Raw genomic sequence first — 15,225 nt, forward strand, 5'->3', positions numbered from 1 at the left:
CAGGAGCGAAGGAGCCGCGAAGGCCCCCGGCGCGGAGCCTGTCGGGAATCTGGGCGCCCTCGGCGCCGCCTGCCCACAACCTGCCCGGAACCTGCCCCGCCCAAACCGGCCCAACTCCAGAGCCCCCTCCGCCCGGCCCCGCTTTGATTAGCTACACGGGAGAGTGGCCGTGATGCCTGCGCTTCCTGCTTTGGCTTTGGTCTGGAACCTCCGGAGGACGGGGTCCTCCGGGCGCGCCGAAGCCGACTAGCGAGCCCAGGCGTGAATCAGAGGCTGAGTAGAAAGAAAAGGGGTCGAGGCTGGGGAGAGGGGAGATCCCTTTCTCCCACCCGTTCCGTCGGTTGTCACAACTTTGTGGTCCCTGGGGAGGGGGAGGGAAGCCCCTTCACTCGAGGGCATCTAAGTAAAAGGGCTGTGAGTTCAATTCTCTGCCTGCGGTGACAAGGAACTTGCTCGGTGAAGTCATGTGAGCGGGGCGGCTTGGCCAGAGTCCCCACGAGGGGAGTGTCGGGCGCGCGGCTGCTCGCGGCGGCTGAGGCTGCGCTGGCACCTTCCCGAGAGGCCCCGAACGCCCGCTTTGGAGGCTTGGTCAAAAGCACTTCTGGCTGGGCGTTGGCACCTACTGACTGACTGTGCACTCACTAAGCGATTACGGTGATTGGCAAAGCAGTGGCACAGCGCAAGAAGGTCTACGATACCCGCCCCCCCCGCCCCAAACCGAGCAAAAAGAGAAAACTGAAAAATGGAGCTAGCGATTGATTAGTGATTCGTAATAACTTAAACTATTTCGTCATTTTATTTATAACTTTACAAAAATATTATATCCTGTAGAAATGTTAAGCAGCATCTTCTAAAGAATTTTGCATCCCTCTTGGAAGGAACTTAGAGCATCTTGCATGTAAATTGAAGTTATGTAAGTCTACCAAAATTAGAGCACTTCCGAATGTAGCACGTAAACGTTTACAACGTGTGGACAACAGGATTGGTATTGTGGAATATGACGAGGACTTAGAAACATCCATTAAGAATGAAGTCCCATTTCTAAAAGTGAAAAAATGACGATTAGAGTAGCATTTAGATACGTGTTTCTCATTGAGACAAAGATGAAAAAGAGTCAGGGATGTGGGGAATCGTACACTCATAATGTTGGATGAAATTATTACAGTCTCCCTACAAGAAATATCTGGAAGTATGTAACACAAGCTTTTAAAACCGTGAGTACCTTTGGACCCAACAATTCTACTTTTTTCAATTCATCCTAAAGACATTCTTTAAGAACGTGAATAAATATATTCATGGCAACCTTGTTTATAATATCAGAGCATTGTTAAACACGAAAATGCCCGACATTTAGGGATTGGACACACTACTTCCCTCTTGGTGCCTCAGTTTCCTCATCGGTATGAAACAGGAGTAATAATCAGGTTGTGAGAATCAAATGGATTCACACAAACGAAGCTCTTAGGTGCCCAGCATACAGCAAGTGCTAAATAAATGTAAGTAATCGTTTTAACTAGTATTCGTTCAGTAAATCATAGTACACACAATGTAAAAACTCCCCGGCTATTAAAGGTGATAATATAGATCTATATTTACATAGACAGACATCTAAATACACGAGTTTGTAACAAAGCAGCTTAACAAAACCATATGAGATTACAAAATACCCCCAACTTTTAAATTCTGACAGGAAATAGGTGAGAATATTCAGATTATCTCTGAATGGTAAGACTTGTGATATTTTGCTCTTTAGGCACTTTATATTTTCCAGATATTTTAGTGATGATTCTATATGTCTTTCAAGAGCAGAAAAAAGTTAACACAGCAATGTAAAAAATGTGGTACATTAGTGCCCCTGGTTCTTAATATTTTAAGGAGCCATTACCAAAACTTGCTTGTGTTTCATTATGATGAGTATACAGTTCTTCCAAAACATCACTCTTGGTATGTGAAGCAGAGCATTCTCTCTCAAAAACCGGTTCTTGATTACTGGGCTGACAGAAACAGGTGTCTACCTCAAGTTTCCGGGCATTAGTGTCTGGGGCACATTATCATAATCGCCATGTATCAGAGCCAAATATTTATGAAGATGCATTTGGATGTGCTTTGTGCTTCGCTGAATAATTCTGTTGCCAGCGATAAGCTAGTGATCAAATTGTTCAAGCCTTGATCATCAATATGTGAGCACTGGAAATAGTGAAGTAATAACATGACTATTAGTCTTGATAGCATTATCTATGTATTCTGACCTAGAAGAATGGTTATAGCTCTTTGGGGCTTTTATCATTAATATGCTATAAATAATAAACATTTTAAATATTATTTAACATAAAACCAAATAGAAAAAGTGCAAGTGGTTTGTATTTTGAGGTTAGCTTTCCATTATTATCCCCTGAAACATTAAATACATGAGTTTCACTTTTAGTTTTACCATAGTTTTTTAATCGTTGTAGAGACACTTTCAAGTGTTTCTGTAATATGTGTTTATGAAATTCTATGGTTAATTTAAAAATGTTAAATCCCTTTTTTTTGTTTGTTTGACTTTGAAAATTCTTCTGTCTTTAAAAACAAGAGAGCAACATGCAAGTGGAGTTACTCCAGGAAAAAACTATAATTCTAAGGTTTAGGAAAAGAAATACCCTAAGAACGTTACTAACACTACTCTAGTTCACACTCTTATCATCCTTTGGATGAATTATTACATTCAGCTCCTACTATGTTTTTCTCCTTTCCTACTGCTATGGACTGAATCGTGTCCCCACAGAATTCATATGTTGAAGTCCTAACCCCTAACGTGATGACATTTAGAAGTGGAGCCTTTGGTAGATAATTAGGTAATTAGGTTTATATGAGGACATGAGATTGGGGCCCTCATGGTGGGATTAGTGCCATTATAAGAATAGACACCAGAGACCTTCCTTTTTCTCTTCTCTCTGCCATGTGAGGACACAATGAAAAGGCACCTGTATCTGCAAGCTAGGAAGAGAGAGCTCCCCAGAACCCAACCATGCTGGCACCCTGATCTCAGACTCCAGCCTCTAGAATGGTAAAAAATAAATAAATTTCTGTTGTTTCAGCCACCCAGTCTATGGTATTTTCTCATGGCAGCTGAGTTAATACACCTACCTGTCTCCAAACCATTCTCCACACCCCTGCTGGAATGATTTTTCTAAAACACAAATCTGATTATGTTATTCCTTTAAAATTCTCATATGGTTCTTCAGTCACTCAGTCATTTAATAAATATTTATTAACTCCTTATGTGTACGAAGTACCATACTAGATGCTGGAAATATCATAGGGATAAAAGCTCTTTTATGGAGTATAGCTTATGGGAAATACAGTCATTAAAGAAATAATTAAATTCTAATTCCTTAGCATTACATCCTTACAGAACTGGCCCCTGAAAATCTCATTTTTAAATTTTATTTATTTATTTATTTTTGGCCACACTGAGTGGCATGTGGGATCGAACCCATGCCCCCTGCAGGAAGCGCAGAGTCTTAATCACTGGACTGCCAGGGAAGTCCCTCATTTTTTTAAAGTTTTTTTTAATCCCCTCTACTTTAGTCTTTCTGATGCCCCCATACTTTCCATGTCTTCAAACAAGCAATTCGTTCTGCCTTTCCTGCTCTGATTCCATACCCTCTCTAAACCTCCACTCAATTTCAATTCCCAAAAGCCTTTCCTAACTCAGCACCTGACCTGTACTAGGCATGTAATAAGTATTTGTTAGTTGATTATTGGCCGTTTCTATCATAGCACTTAATGGTATTATATTTGTTCCAAGTGTCTTTTACTACATAAAAACCACCCAACCTTAGCGACTTAGGACAACAATAATCATTTCCTTTGCTTGCAAATCAAAAAAGTCGACAGAGCTCTGCAGGCACAGCTTGACTTTCTTCCACACAGTGTCAGCTGGGGTGGCTCAAGGCTGGGATGACTTTACACCTGGGGCTGCAGTCATTCGAAAGCTTGCACACTTACCTGTCTGGCCACTGTTACTGGCAGTCCGTGGAGTCATTGGGGCTGCAGCCCAGAACACCTACAGGGAACCTCCCATGTGTCAGCATATCACGCTGCGCATTGCAAGAGGCAGGAAGAGGAAACCTCCAGTTTCTAAGACCTGAGCTAGGAGGCGGGCACAGCAGGGTTTCAGTCATATTCTACTGGACAAGCTGTGGCAGCATCTGCACTGACGGGGAAAGGAAATAAAATCCAACCTTCGATGGAAGGAGTATAAAAGAATTTGGGGGCCATATCTGAAAGCTGCCACACTATTATAACTTTTCACTTGTTTGTATAGCATTGGTCTGTGACTCTCTTATCTTGATATTTCCAGACTTTCCACTAAGTGTTCCATAAATATCTGTTAAATGTAGTAATAAAATATGTCACGATTAAATTGGCACACTTCTGTTACCAGCCATGGGAGAGTAACAGGATCCGGACTTACCTTTCACCATAACCAAGAGAAAGCTGGATAAAGTGTATGGAACAACTGCTTTCAGACCTAAACCAACAGACTGGGATCCCAAGGAGAAAGGGAACAAGCCCTGAGCCCTATGATCGCCACAGCTTTCTGTCCACGGTCAGCTTCTGGACTGTGCCACAGGGAGGGGAAACCCCAAAATTACCAAAAGGGATAATAAATGACATTTTACAATGATAAAGGCATAAATTCACCAAGAAGACATAATAGTATCAATTGTGTATCAACCTAAAGACAGAACTGGAAAAAAGGAAGCAAGATTTACAGAACTGATAGGAGAAATAGATACATCCATAGTTTTGTTAGCTGTTTTAATATTCCTCTCTCAGGTAAAGATAGAACAAATAGAAAATCAGTAATTACTTAGAAGACTTGAAGAACTCTCTCAACCAACTTGATCAAATTGACATTTATGATAGCCCACCCAAACTCTGCAAGATAACATTCTTGCCAAGTAGACACAGAACAGTAACAAAGATAGACAATATGCAGGACCTTATAATGACTCAAAATAATTTAAAGGATAAAATTAAATAGATTTTGTTCCTTGACTAAAACAGAATTAACTTAGAAAGATAACAAAGATATCTGAAATTTTTCAATTTATGTAAAAATTAAACAGAACAGTTCTAAATAACCTATGTGTCAAAGAAAAATCAGAAAATATTTTGAACTGGATGAAAGTGAAAACAAATCAAAATTTGTGAGATGCAATTAAAGTGATGCTTAGAGGAATAGTTTAAGCATTAGATATTAGAAAAGAAACATCTAATGTCAATGAGCTAAGCTTCTACCTAAAGAAGATAGAAAAAGAACTCAAGTGGAAAAGAGAAATAATAAAGATGAAACCAGAAATCAGTGAAATAAAACACAAATGATAGAGAAAATCAATAAAACCAAAATTTAATATTTTAAAAAAATCAATAAAATTGATAACACTCTACCTAGATCAAAAGATAAAGAGGAAACACATAAACTGCCAGTATCAGGAACTAAAGAAGCAACATGGCTATAAATCCCATAATTAAGACATTACAGAAATTAAATAATATTAAACCAAAACATTCATAAAGAAATATTCTTTTAAAAACCTTTACACCAATAAATTTGATAACATAGGCAAAAGGAAAAAAATCATTGAAAGATGTAAATGATCACAACTGGGTCAAGAAGAAACAAAACCTGAAAACATATATATATACATATATATATATATATATCAATAACAGAAATTAAGTTCCTAGTTACACTCCACAAAAATCTCTAGACCCATGAATTCAATAGTTAATTCTATCAAACTTGTAAGGAAGAAATAATATCAAACATCTACAAAATCTTTTAGAAAATACCTCAGTGGGGAACAATTTCTTAATTATTTTATGAGGCTGACATTACCCTGACACTAAAATCAAACAAACACATTATAACAAAGCATTAAACAATATCCCTCATTAACAGAAATAATAATAATCCTTTAAAAAAGAAATTTACAGGAATATAAAGAGAATACATCATGACTAAGGAGAGACTATCCCAGGAATATAAAGTTACTTTAGCCTTTGAAAATCAACGCAGTTGACAATACTAACAGAACGTAAGAGAAAAATCATATGAAAATCTCAATAGGTACAGAAAAATACCATTTGACATAATTCAAAAGCCTTTGTGATAAAAACAACAAACTAAGAATAGAAGAAACGTTTCTCAACCTGACAAAAGGCATCTTCAAAAAACTTAGACCTAACATCGCACTCAGTGGTGAAAGAGAATGATTTTTCTATAAAAAGAAGCCATACAAGAATGCCCATTTTCACACTACTACTTAATATTATAATGATGGTCTTAGTGCTAAAGTCAAGAAAAAACATTAGCGCAATATAGGTTTCAGACTTTGCCTTTGGCCAAGATGGAATAACAGAGATTGGATTTATCATCTTGCTGGAAACAACTGAAAAAACAGACAAAATATATGAACAACAGTTGTCAGTGACCCTGTACATCAGGCAAAAAAGAGAGTTATCCCTGAGAGGTGGGACACAAATAAAGGGAGCCTTATGATTGCCCTTGTTTACTGCCTGGATAGAGTTTCCAGGCCATGGCATAGAGCTCAGTCTCCTTGAGATGAGAAAACAGAGCTGCAGGTCCAGAGGGGCCAAGGTTGTTACGGTTTACAGGGCAGGCACTGGAGACATGCTGGAACCCAAAAATATGCATCACCTGACAAGATAAAATACACAACGTCTGACATCTAATAAAAAATTACCAGGCTATCTACAAGAAACCTATTTTAAATACACGACTATGTCATGGTATATAAACATATACCATGCTAACACTAACCAAAAGAAAACTTGAACAGTTATATTAATGCCAGACAAAGTTGGTTTCAGATCAAAGACTATTACCAGAAATATAGAACATCACTTTTTAATGAAAAGAGAGTCAAATAATCAAGAGAATATGAGAAAACTATATAGTTTTGCATATAGTGACAACTTCAAAGAACATAAAACAAAAACTGACAGAACTTCAAGGAAAAATAGACAACTCCATGATTATAGTTGGAAATTTCAACTCCCCTGTCTCGATAGTGATAGAAGTCAGTAAGGCTGTAGAAGCTTGAATAAAACTATCAACCAGCTTGTCTTAATTGAAACTGATAGAACACTACATCTGATGAAAGCTGATTACGTATTCTTTTTTTTTTTTTTTTTTTTTTTTTTGCGGTACGTGGGCCTCTCACTGTTGTGGCCTCTCCCGTTGCAGAGCACAGGCTCCGGACGCACAGGCTCAGCGGCCATGGCTCACGGGCCCAGCCGCTCCGCAGCATGTGGGACCCTCCCAGACCGGGGCACAAACCTGTGTCCCCTGCATTGGCAGGCGGACTCTCAACCACTGCACCACCAGGGAAGCCCCCTGATTATGTATTCTTTTTAAGTGCACATAACACACTTATCAAGATAGAGAATATTCCAGGCCACAAAACAAATCTCAATAAATTTAAAAGGATTCAAGTCATACAAAGTATGTTTTCTGAGTACAATAGAATTAAATTAAAAATAAATTACAGAAGAATATTTAAAAGTCCCCAAATATTTGGAAACTAAGGTAACACTTCTAAATAACCCATTGGTTAGAGGAGAAATAAAAATGAAAAATAAGAAGTATTGTGAATGGAATGATATTGAAAATACAACATATCAGAATTTATGGGAAGCAGTTATAGCAGTATTTAGAGGGATATTTATAATATAGCATATATACTGGGAAAAAGATCTCAAATCAATTGTCTCAGCTTTTGTTTTAAGAATCTAGAAAAAATTGCAAATGAAACCCAAAGAAAGCAGAAGGGAAGCCGTAAAATCAGAGAGGAAAGCAATGAAAAAGGAAACAGAAAAACAATAGGGGAAAATAAAAGTCAATAAATAAAATTGATAAAACTGTAGTCGGACTGATGAGGGGAAAAAGAGAGAAAAGATACAAATTACAAATTTTAGGAATGAGAGAAGTGATGTAACTACAGATGCTACAGATATTAAAAAGATAATAAGGGAGTATTATGGCCAACTCTAACTATAAATTAGATAACTTAAAGGAAATGGCAAATTCCTTCAATTGCACAAACTACTAAAGCTCAGGACAGAAACAGTTAACTTGAATAGCTCTATTTCTATTAAAGAAATGTAATTTCTTGTTGAAATCCTTTAACAAAATTAACTTTGGGTCTAGATGGATTCACTGGAGATGACCAAGGGGCATGAGGAGATTGGGAAGGGATGGGTTGATGGTATATCTTCATCATTTTGATAGTGGTGGTAGTAGTTTCATGGATATATATATGTCAATACTTATCAAATTGTACATTTTAAATATGTACAGATTATTTTATGTCAATTATACCTCAATAAAGCTGTTTAAAAATCACCAGCAAGAATATCCTTTGCAACAATTTATAGTTTTGATGAAACATTTTTAGACAATCACTTAAAAATACAAGTGAAGGTAAAAATGTTTGAAAACCACACCCTCAGGTCATTACCCAGCAAGATTGCCCCACCTCCCCAGGCTCTCCTAATAAATAATTCTAAAACAACTGCTTCTTCTGACTAACATGGTTTAACATGTTTTTTTTTTGAGCAGGTCGGACCAATCTGTAAAATGCAAGGGTCTATAAATAGCCTTTTCACAACAAAAGATAGTTTTATAATAAATATAAACTCCCTTGATTTGTTTTAGCTCAACTCTTGACTTCCACTTTTGACCCCTTATTATAAAGATTATACATCTTCTTTAACCTAATAATGCTAATGACTGGGTAACTGGATTAGCAATACTCAACAGTTGGTGAGGGTTTATGGTGGTTCCGCTGACTCAGTTTGCAGCTGGTGTATCATGAAGGATCTTTGAAAATGAAGACGTCACCAAGGAATGTGCTTCTCCCCAGCATTTACCATTCAAAGACTTTTCAGAGGCTTCCAGGCATGTTAAAATAAGCCACAGATTTTCAAAACAGATGACTCCAATTATGAAGGTAGCTCAAAGTTTCTGGGCACAGTGAAAAATGAATGTGCTTACTGTAAGGAAATATGTAAGAAGGAAAAAGGCTGCTTCATTCTAAAGCTCCCTTGCTGTATCTGTGCCTATGTAGCAAATGTTCCCCAAAGGAGCACTTAAAATACTACTTTTTATATTGTGTTTAGTCTAACATAATTAATGTTTATAATAGCATATGTGTATCTTTCATTTCGTTTTCATTATCAATTTTGTAAGGTATGAAATTGTTCTTCGAGAATGAATTTCTTACTTATAATAATATGACTATAGAACAGAAGGGTTTTACTTACAAAGGTTGGACTTTCAACTTTCTGCCTAGAACCACATTTGTAGGATTGATTCTATTTTAGAGGAGATGCTAGTAAGCTCTAGGTAATGACATCACTGTGCCTCAGTTTTCACATCAATAAAAAATTAAATTAATCCAACATTCCTCCCAAAATACAGTGCTAAATTTATCATTTTCTAGATTAGTACCTCTGTGTTTAGAGGTTTCTCACTCTTAACATTTCAGTTCTCGTTCTCCTTGTATTTGCTTTCAGCTGTACTTCCCTTACTCACTTCAGCTGCATTTTATAAATACTCTCTTCTTGAATCTACCAGCTTTCTTCTCTCTCATATTCATTCCTATTGTGATACTTACAAATAGAAAAACTGGTTAAAATTTTTAATTGTTTTTTTCTCTTCAGTTACTGACATCACTTCCCATTAATGATATCATTGTTCTTATCCTGTTGAAATAACCACATCAAGCCTAGTTAAGTTTTATCACTATATGCTAAAAACACGCATTACATATCACATTATATCACTAGCATTACTAACACAGTCACTAACACTGTCACCAACACAAATCATTAACTCTGATTTCAAGATTTGTTTTAAAGCTATGATAATCAAGACAGTATGGTACCGGTATAAGGATAGACAAATCAATCAATGGAACAAAATAGACATTTGAGAAATACATCCATACATATATGGACATCTGATTTTTGACAAACATACAAAGGCAGTTCAGCAGAGAAAGGATAGGTTTTCAACAAATGATACTGGAACACTTGGATATCTATAAGCAAAAACATGAATTTCAATCTATATTTCACACCATATACAAAAATTAACTCAAAATGGATTACAGGCCTGAATGTAGAACTCCAAACTATTAATCTTCCACAAGAAAACTGCACAAAATATTTTGTGACCTTGGGTTAGGCAAGAGTTTTAGATATGACATCAAAGACATAATCTATCAAAGAAAAAAATTAGTAAACAGGACTTCATCAAAACAAAAGCAACTCACAAACTGGGAGAAAATATGTGCCCATGATATATCTGATAAAGGACTTGTATCCAGAATATATAAAGTACTCTTGAAACAATAAGAACACGATCGTACCACTAAGAAAATGGGCAAGAGATCTGAATAGTCTCTAAAGCAAAGAAAATACCCAATTGACAAACAAGCACATGAAAAGAAGATCAGCCCATTAGTCATTAGGGAAATGAAAATTAAAACCACAATGAGATAGCACAACACAGCAATTAGAATACATTAATATAAAATTTCAAAGACTGGCCACACTAAGTGTTGGCCAGGATGCAGAGCCACTGAAAGTCTCCTACATGGCTGGTGGGAATGTAAAATGGTACAACCCCTTTGGAAAACACTTTGGCAGGTTTTTTTTTATTATTTATTTTTTTTTTAATTAATTAATTTATTTTTGGCTGTGTTGGGTCTTCGTTTCTGTGCGAGAGCTTTCTCTAGTTGCGGCAAGCGGGGGCCACCCTTCGTCGTGGTACGCGGGCCTCTCACTATCGCGGCCTCTCTTGTTGGGAGCACAGGCTCCAGACGCGCAGGCTGAGTAGTTGTGGCTCACGGGCCCAGTTGCTCCGCGGCATGTGGGATCTTCCCAGCCCAGGGCTCGAATCCATGTCCCCTGCATTGGCAGGTGGATACTTAACCACTGCACCACCAGGGAAGCCCATTTTGGCAGTTTCTTAAAAGGTTAGGCATATACCAACCATGCAAGCCAGTCATTCCACTCCTAAGTATTTACCTAAGAAAAATGAAAGCATAGATCCGAACAAAGACTTGTCAACGAATGTTCATTGATGCTTTATTTGTAACTGGAAAAAACCCAAATATCTAAGCATGAGTAGATAAATTATGTGGTGAATGGATAAACAAACTGTGGTATATCCATACAACAGAATACTTCCCAGCAATAAAAGAGTGAATTACTGGGGCTTCCCTGGTGGCGCAGTGGTTGAGAGTCCGCCTGCCGATGCAGGGGACACGGGTTCGTGCCCCGGTCTGGGAGGATCCCACGTGCCGCGGAGCGGCTGGGCCCGCGAGCCATGGCCGCTGAGCCTGCGCGTCCGGAGCCTGTGCTCCTCAACGGGAGAGGCCACAGCAGTGAGAGGCCCACGTACCGCAAAAAAAAAATTAAAAATAAAAATAAAAATACAGTCGTTCATGATCAGTGGTATGCAATTCTTCCCCACAGCCATAACACACACAAGTGTGTTAAGTAAAAGCAGAAGACAATATATAATTAGCTGCTAAAATGGATGACACATTATCAGTACAAACTAATTCTGTGGAAGAGTAAGGATCCAGTATGAGCTGAAGCAATCAGCGAAAGCCACTTGAAAACACTGGTATTGAATGTAGCCTTGAAGAGTGAATGAGACTTACACAAACAGGAATGGGAAAATAGCAGTTTGGGTAGGGAGAAAAGAATGGAAGTTTGGATTAAAAGTTAGCCAGATCAGTTTACAGACAATGGACAGACCTTCTTAGCTGGGTCAGAGTATTTTGGTGACGGGCACTTCCTAAGAGATAAATGTTCGATTGGCTCCCCTGGGTTCAGGTTATAGTAGACAGCTCTGAAGCCAAGCTAACTAATCCATTTTTACCCTAAAGACAAGGGCTAATGTGTAGATTGATAAAAGATGTTTTGAAAAGTGAAACAATGTTATATGCAGAAAGCTATTCCAAATCTTTTTTTGCTTTGGGGACACCTTGCTTTCAAGCAGGCTCCCACCTCAACTTTTTTTTCCCTGCCTCAAAATACCTCCATCTCCACTTCCTTCATGCCTGTCTGAGAAAGAAGGGTCCTTTCTCTTTTTGAAACCTAATTCCTCCATCTATGTTCTTAATCGCTAACCCTCTCACAACCACAGGGATCTTGCTTCATGAAATAGCCTATTTCACATAGACAATCAGCCTCTTCATATCTTATTGCCCCTTTGCTTCAACAAATAAGCAAATGAAACCCTTTTTTGGGGGACTCTGCTGTGTCTCAAGATATTTCCTTATTCATTCCCCTCTTCATGCTGAAGTTGACCACCAACCTAGCTCTGGGCTGTATCATTTCTCTCTCAGACTGAAACTCATCTCATTTCCTGCATCCCTCATGCCTTCTGCATTCAGTTCACTCTGCTGCTCGATTAACCTTGGGAAAGAGGCTTCTTCAGTATTATTTTCCTTCTCTCCAGTCTTCAGAAATTCACTCCTGCCTTTTAAAATAGAGTGGTTCTCAACGTGTTTCTAGTCTCGCCTGATACTTTTAAGATTTAGTCAAAGTGCACAACTCACTTATCCTCAAGCTTCTTTGTTTTTCCCACCCCCATGTTCATGGTGAGCCCTCAGCCTGCAAGATCCTCCTGCAATCTGTCTGTTGGAATAACTCATTCTTCAAGTATTCAAAAGTGATTTTCTGAGCCCCCAGACAAGTTATTCCCATAGCACTCTGCGATTCACTTTTCAAATTTCTTTTACTCTGCATTTGATGATAGAATACGGACTTTGGTGTCAGGAAGAGCATCAAAATCTCTACTTATTAGCTTCTGACCTTGGGCAAGTTTCTTAATCCCTCCAGAGTTCAACTGCCTCATTTGAAAATGTGGATAATAATACCTATCTGTGAAGATTGTTGTATGGATTAAATCAGTGGAAGTGCCTGGCATATGAAAGGTGGTATGTTTCTGACATTATCGTGGAATACATTTGTGTGAGTTTCTTATCCACTAAAAAGCACTGTAGGTCTTTTGAGGACAGGCCCCATTTTTCATTCATTTTGGTACCCCCTATTGGTACGTAGTATACAGTAAATTATTTACTTTTTAAAGGGACAGTTTTAGAAGTCTGTTGGCATGTAATTTACTCTTAGGATATTTCAAAGTTTTTTCCCCAAAATGTTATATTCAACTTTGTTAAAAAATATAGCCACTCTGAAAATGTTACATCTCATGTCATATTCAATGTTTTAAAGAAATAATTGGAGGAGAAACTATTAACTGTAATATACAAACTCATTCTGCCACAAAATTTGGGTTTTATGCTAAACATATCAATATTGTAAATTTTACACTTTAAAATATTTATTACGCATGACACTAAAATTGACTCTAAGTAATAATTTATATACATAAAATGCATCTGCTTTATGTGTTTAGTGTGATGAGTTTTGACAGATGTATACACCTGTGTAACATCACAATCAACAAATAGAACACTTACATTATTCCGAAAGGATTCCTGTGTCTATTCCCAGCCTGTCCTCTTTGCACACATCCCCAGCACCAGGCAACAACTTTCCTGTTTCTTGTCACTGTATATTAGATTTTCCTTTTCTAGTTTCATATAAATGAAATCATATACTATGTAATCTTTCTGCTTTTGCTCAGCATAGAGTTTATTAGATTCATTCATGTTGCATGTTCAGTAGTTTGTTCCTTTTCATTGCTGTCATATTCCATTGTATGAACATACTACCATTTGTTTATCCATTCACATGTTGATGGACATGGATTATTTTCAGTTTGGGGCAACTATGAATAAAACTGCTATGGGCTTCCCTAGTGGCACAGTGGTTGAGAGTCCGCCTGCCGATCCAGGGGACACGCGTTCGTGCCCTGGTCCGAGAAGATCCCATATGCCGCGGAGTGGCTGGGCCCGTGAGCCATGGCCGCTGAGCCTGTGCTCCGCAACGGGAGAGGCCACAGCAGTGAGAGGCCCGTGTACCGCAAAAATAAAATAAAATAAAATAAAATAAAACTGCTATGAACGTTGGTGTCCAAGTCTTTGTATGGACCTATTTTCGTTCTCTTGGTTAAATACTTGGTCTATCCTTATGCCTACCCCACTGTCCTGTAAACTGTAGTTTTATACTGTTGAAAACAGATATGTATGTGTTCCAACTTCATTCTTACTACACATTTCTGTATCAATTTTAGAGTTATCTTGTCAAATTAAAAAATATTCTGCTGGGATTTGGAGAGAACTGACAGTTGAACAACTTGAGTCTTCCAATTCACGAACATAGAATAGCTATTTACTTAGGTCTTCACTTTCTCTTGACAGTGATTTATAGTGTTCAGTGTACGGGCCTTGCACGTTTTGTTAAATTTATCCCTCTATATTTCACGGTTTGGGATGCTGGTAAGCATTAGATTGTTTTACTCTAAATTTCAATTTCCAGTTGTTCATTTCTAGAATGTATGAAAGGATTGACTTTTTGTTACATTGGCCTTGTATCCTGCAACTAGTTCCAGTAGCTTTTTTGTGGATTCATTAGGCTTTTCTAATAACACAATGTTGTCACTTGCAAATAGTTGTACTTCTTTTTCCAATGTAAATGTCTTTAAAAACAGTAGTTCATAGTTTTCATGAAATTTGAACAATTTTCAGCCAGTATTCCTTCCCCAGGCACACCTCAGACTTCCCCATCTCCCATTGTTAACATACTCCTCAAAATTATCTAAGTTTCTCAGATCAGGCTGGTAGTGCCGTCTGGGGGAGGCGCCCAGAGCCCAGATCAGGATCCGCGTGGACCAGGTCCAACTTTCGTCTCCGTGGTCTTTCGGGGGTGGTCTCCAGCCCAGGGCCAGGATCAGGTTCCTGGAGGACGACCTAACAAGTAGATCGCTTCCCTTGTTCTGCGCAGAATTTCTTTCACTGGATCACCAGAGATCCGAGTTGCCCGAACGGCGCTCACACACTAATTTGGGGTGACTCAAACTGTTTCCGGCCTGTAAGTGGTTTACATGGATTTCACTTAAATCTCACAACAACCCCACGAGGTAGGTTTTAAAATTATTCCCATTGAGGAAATTGAGGCATGGAGAGATTTAGTTGCCCAAGTTCACACAGCTAATAAGACTGGTGG

The sequence above is a fragment of the Globicephala melas genome, chromosome 2 (genome assembly GCF_963455315.2).
Source record: "Globicephala melas chromosome 2, mGloMel1.2, whole genome shotgun sequence".
In the NCBI taxonomy this organism is placed as follows: Eukaryota; Metazoa; Chordata; class Mammalia; order Artiodactyla; family Delphinidae; genus Globicephala; species Globicephala melas.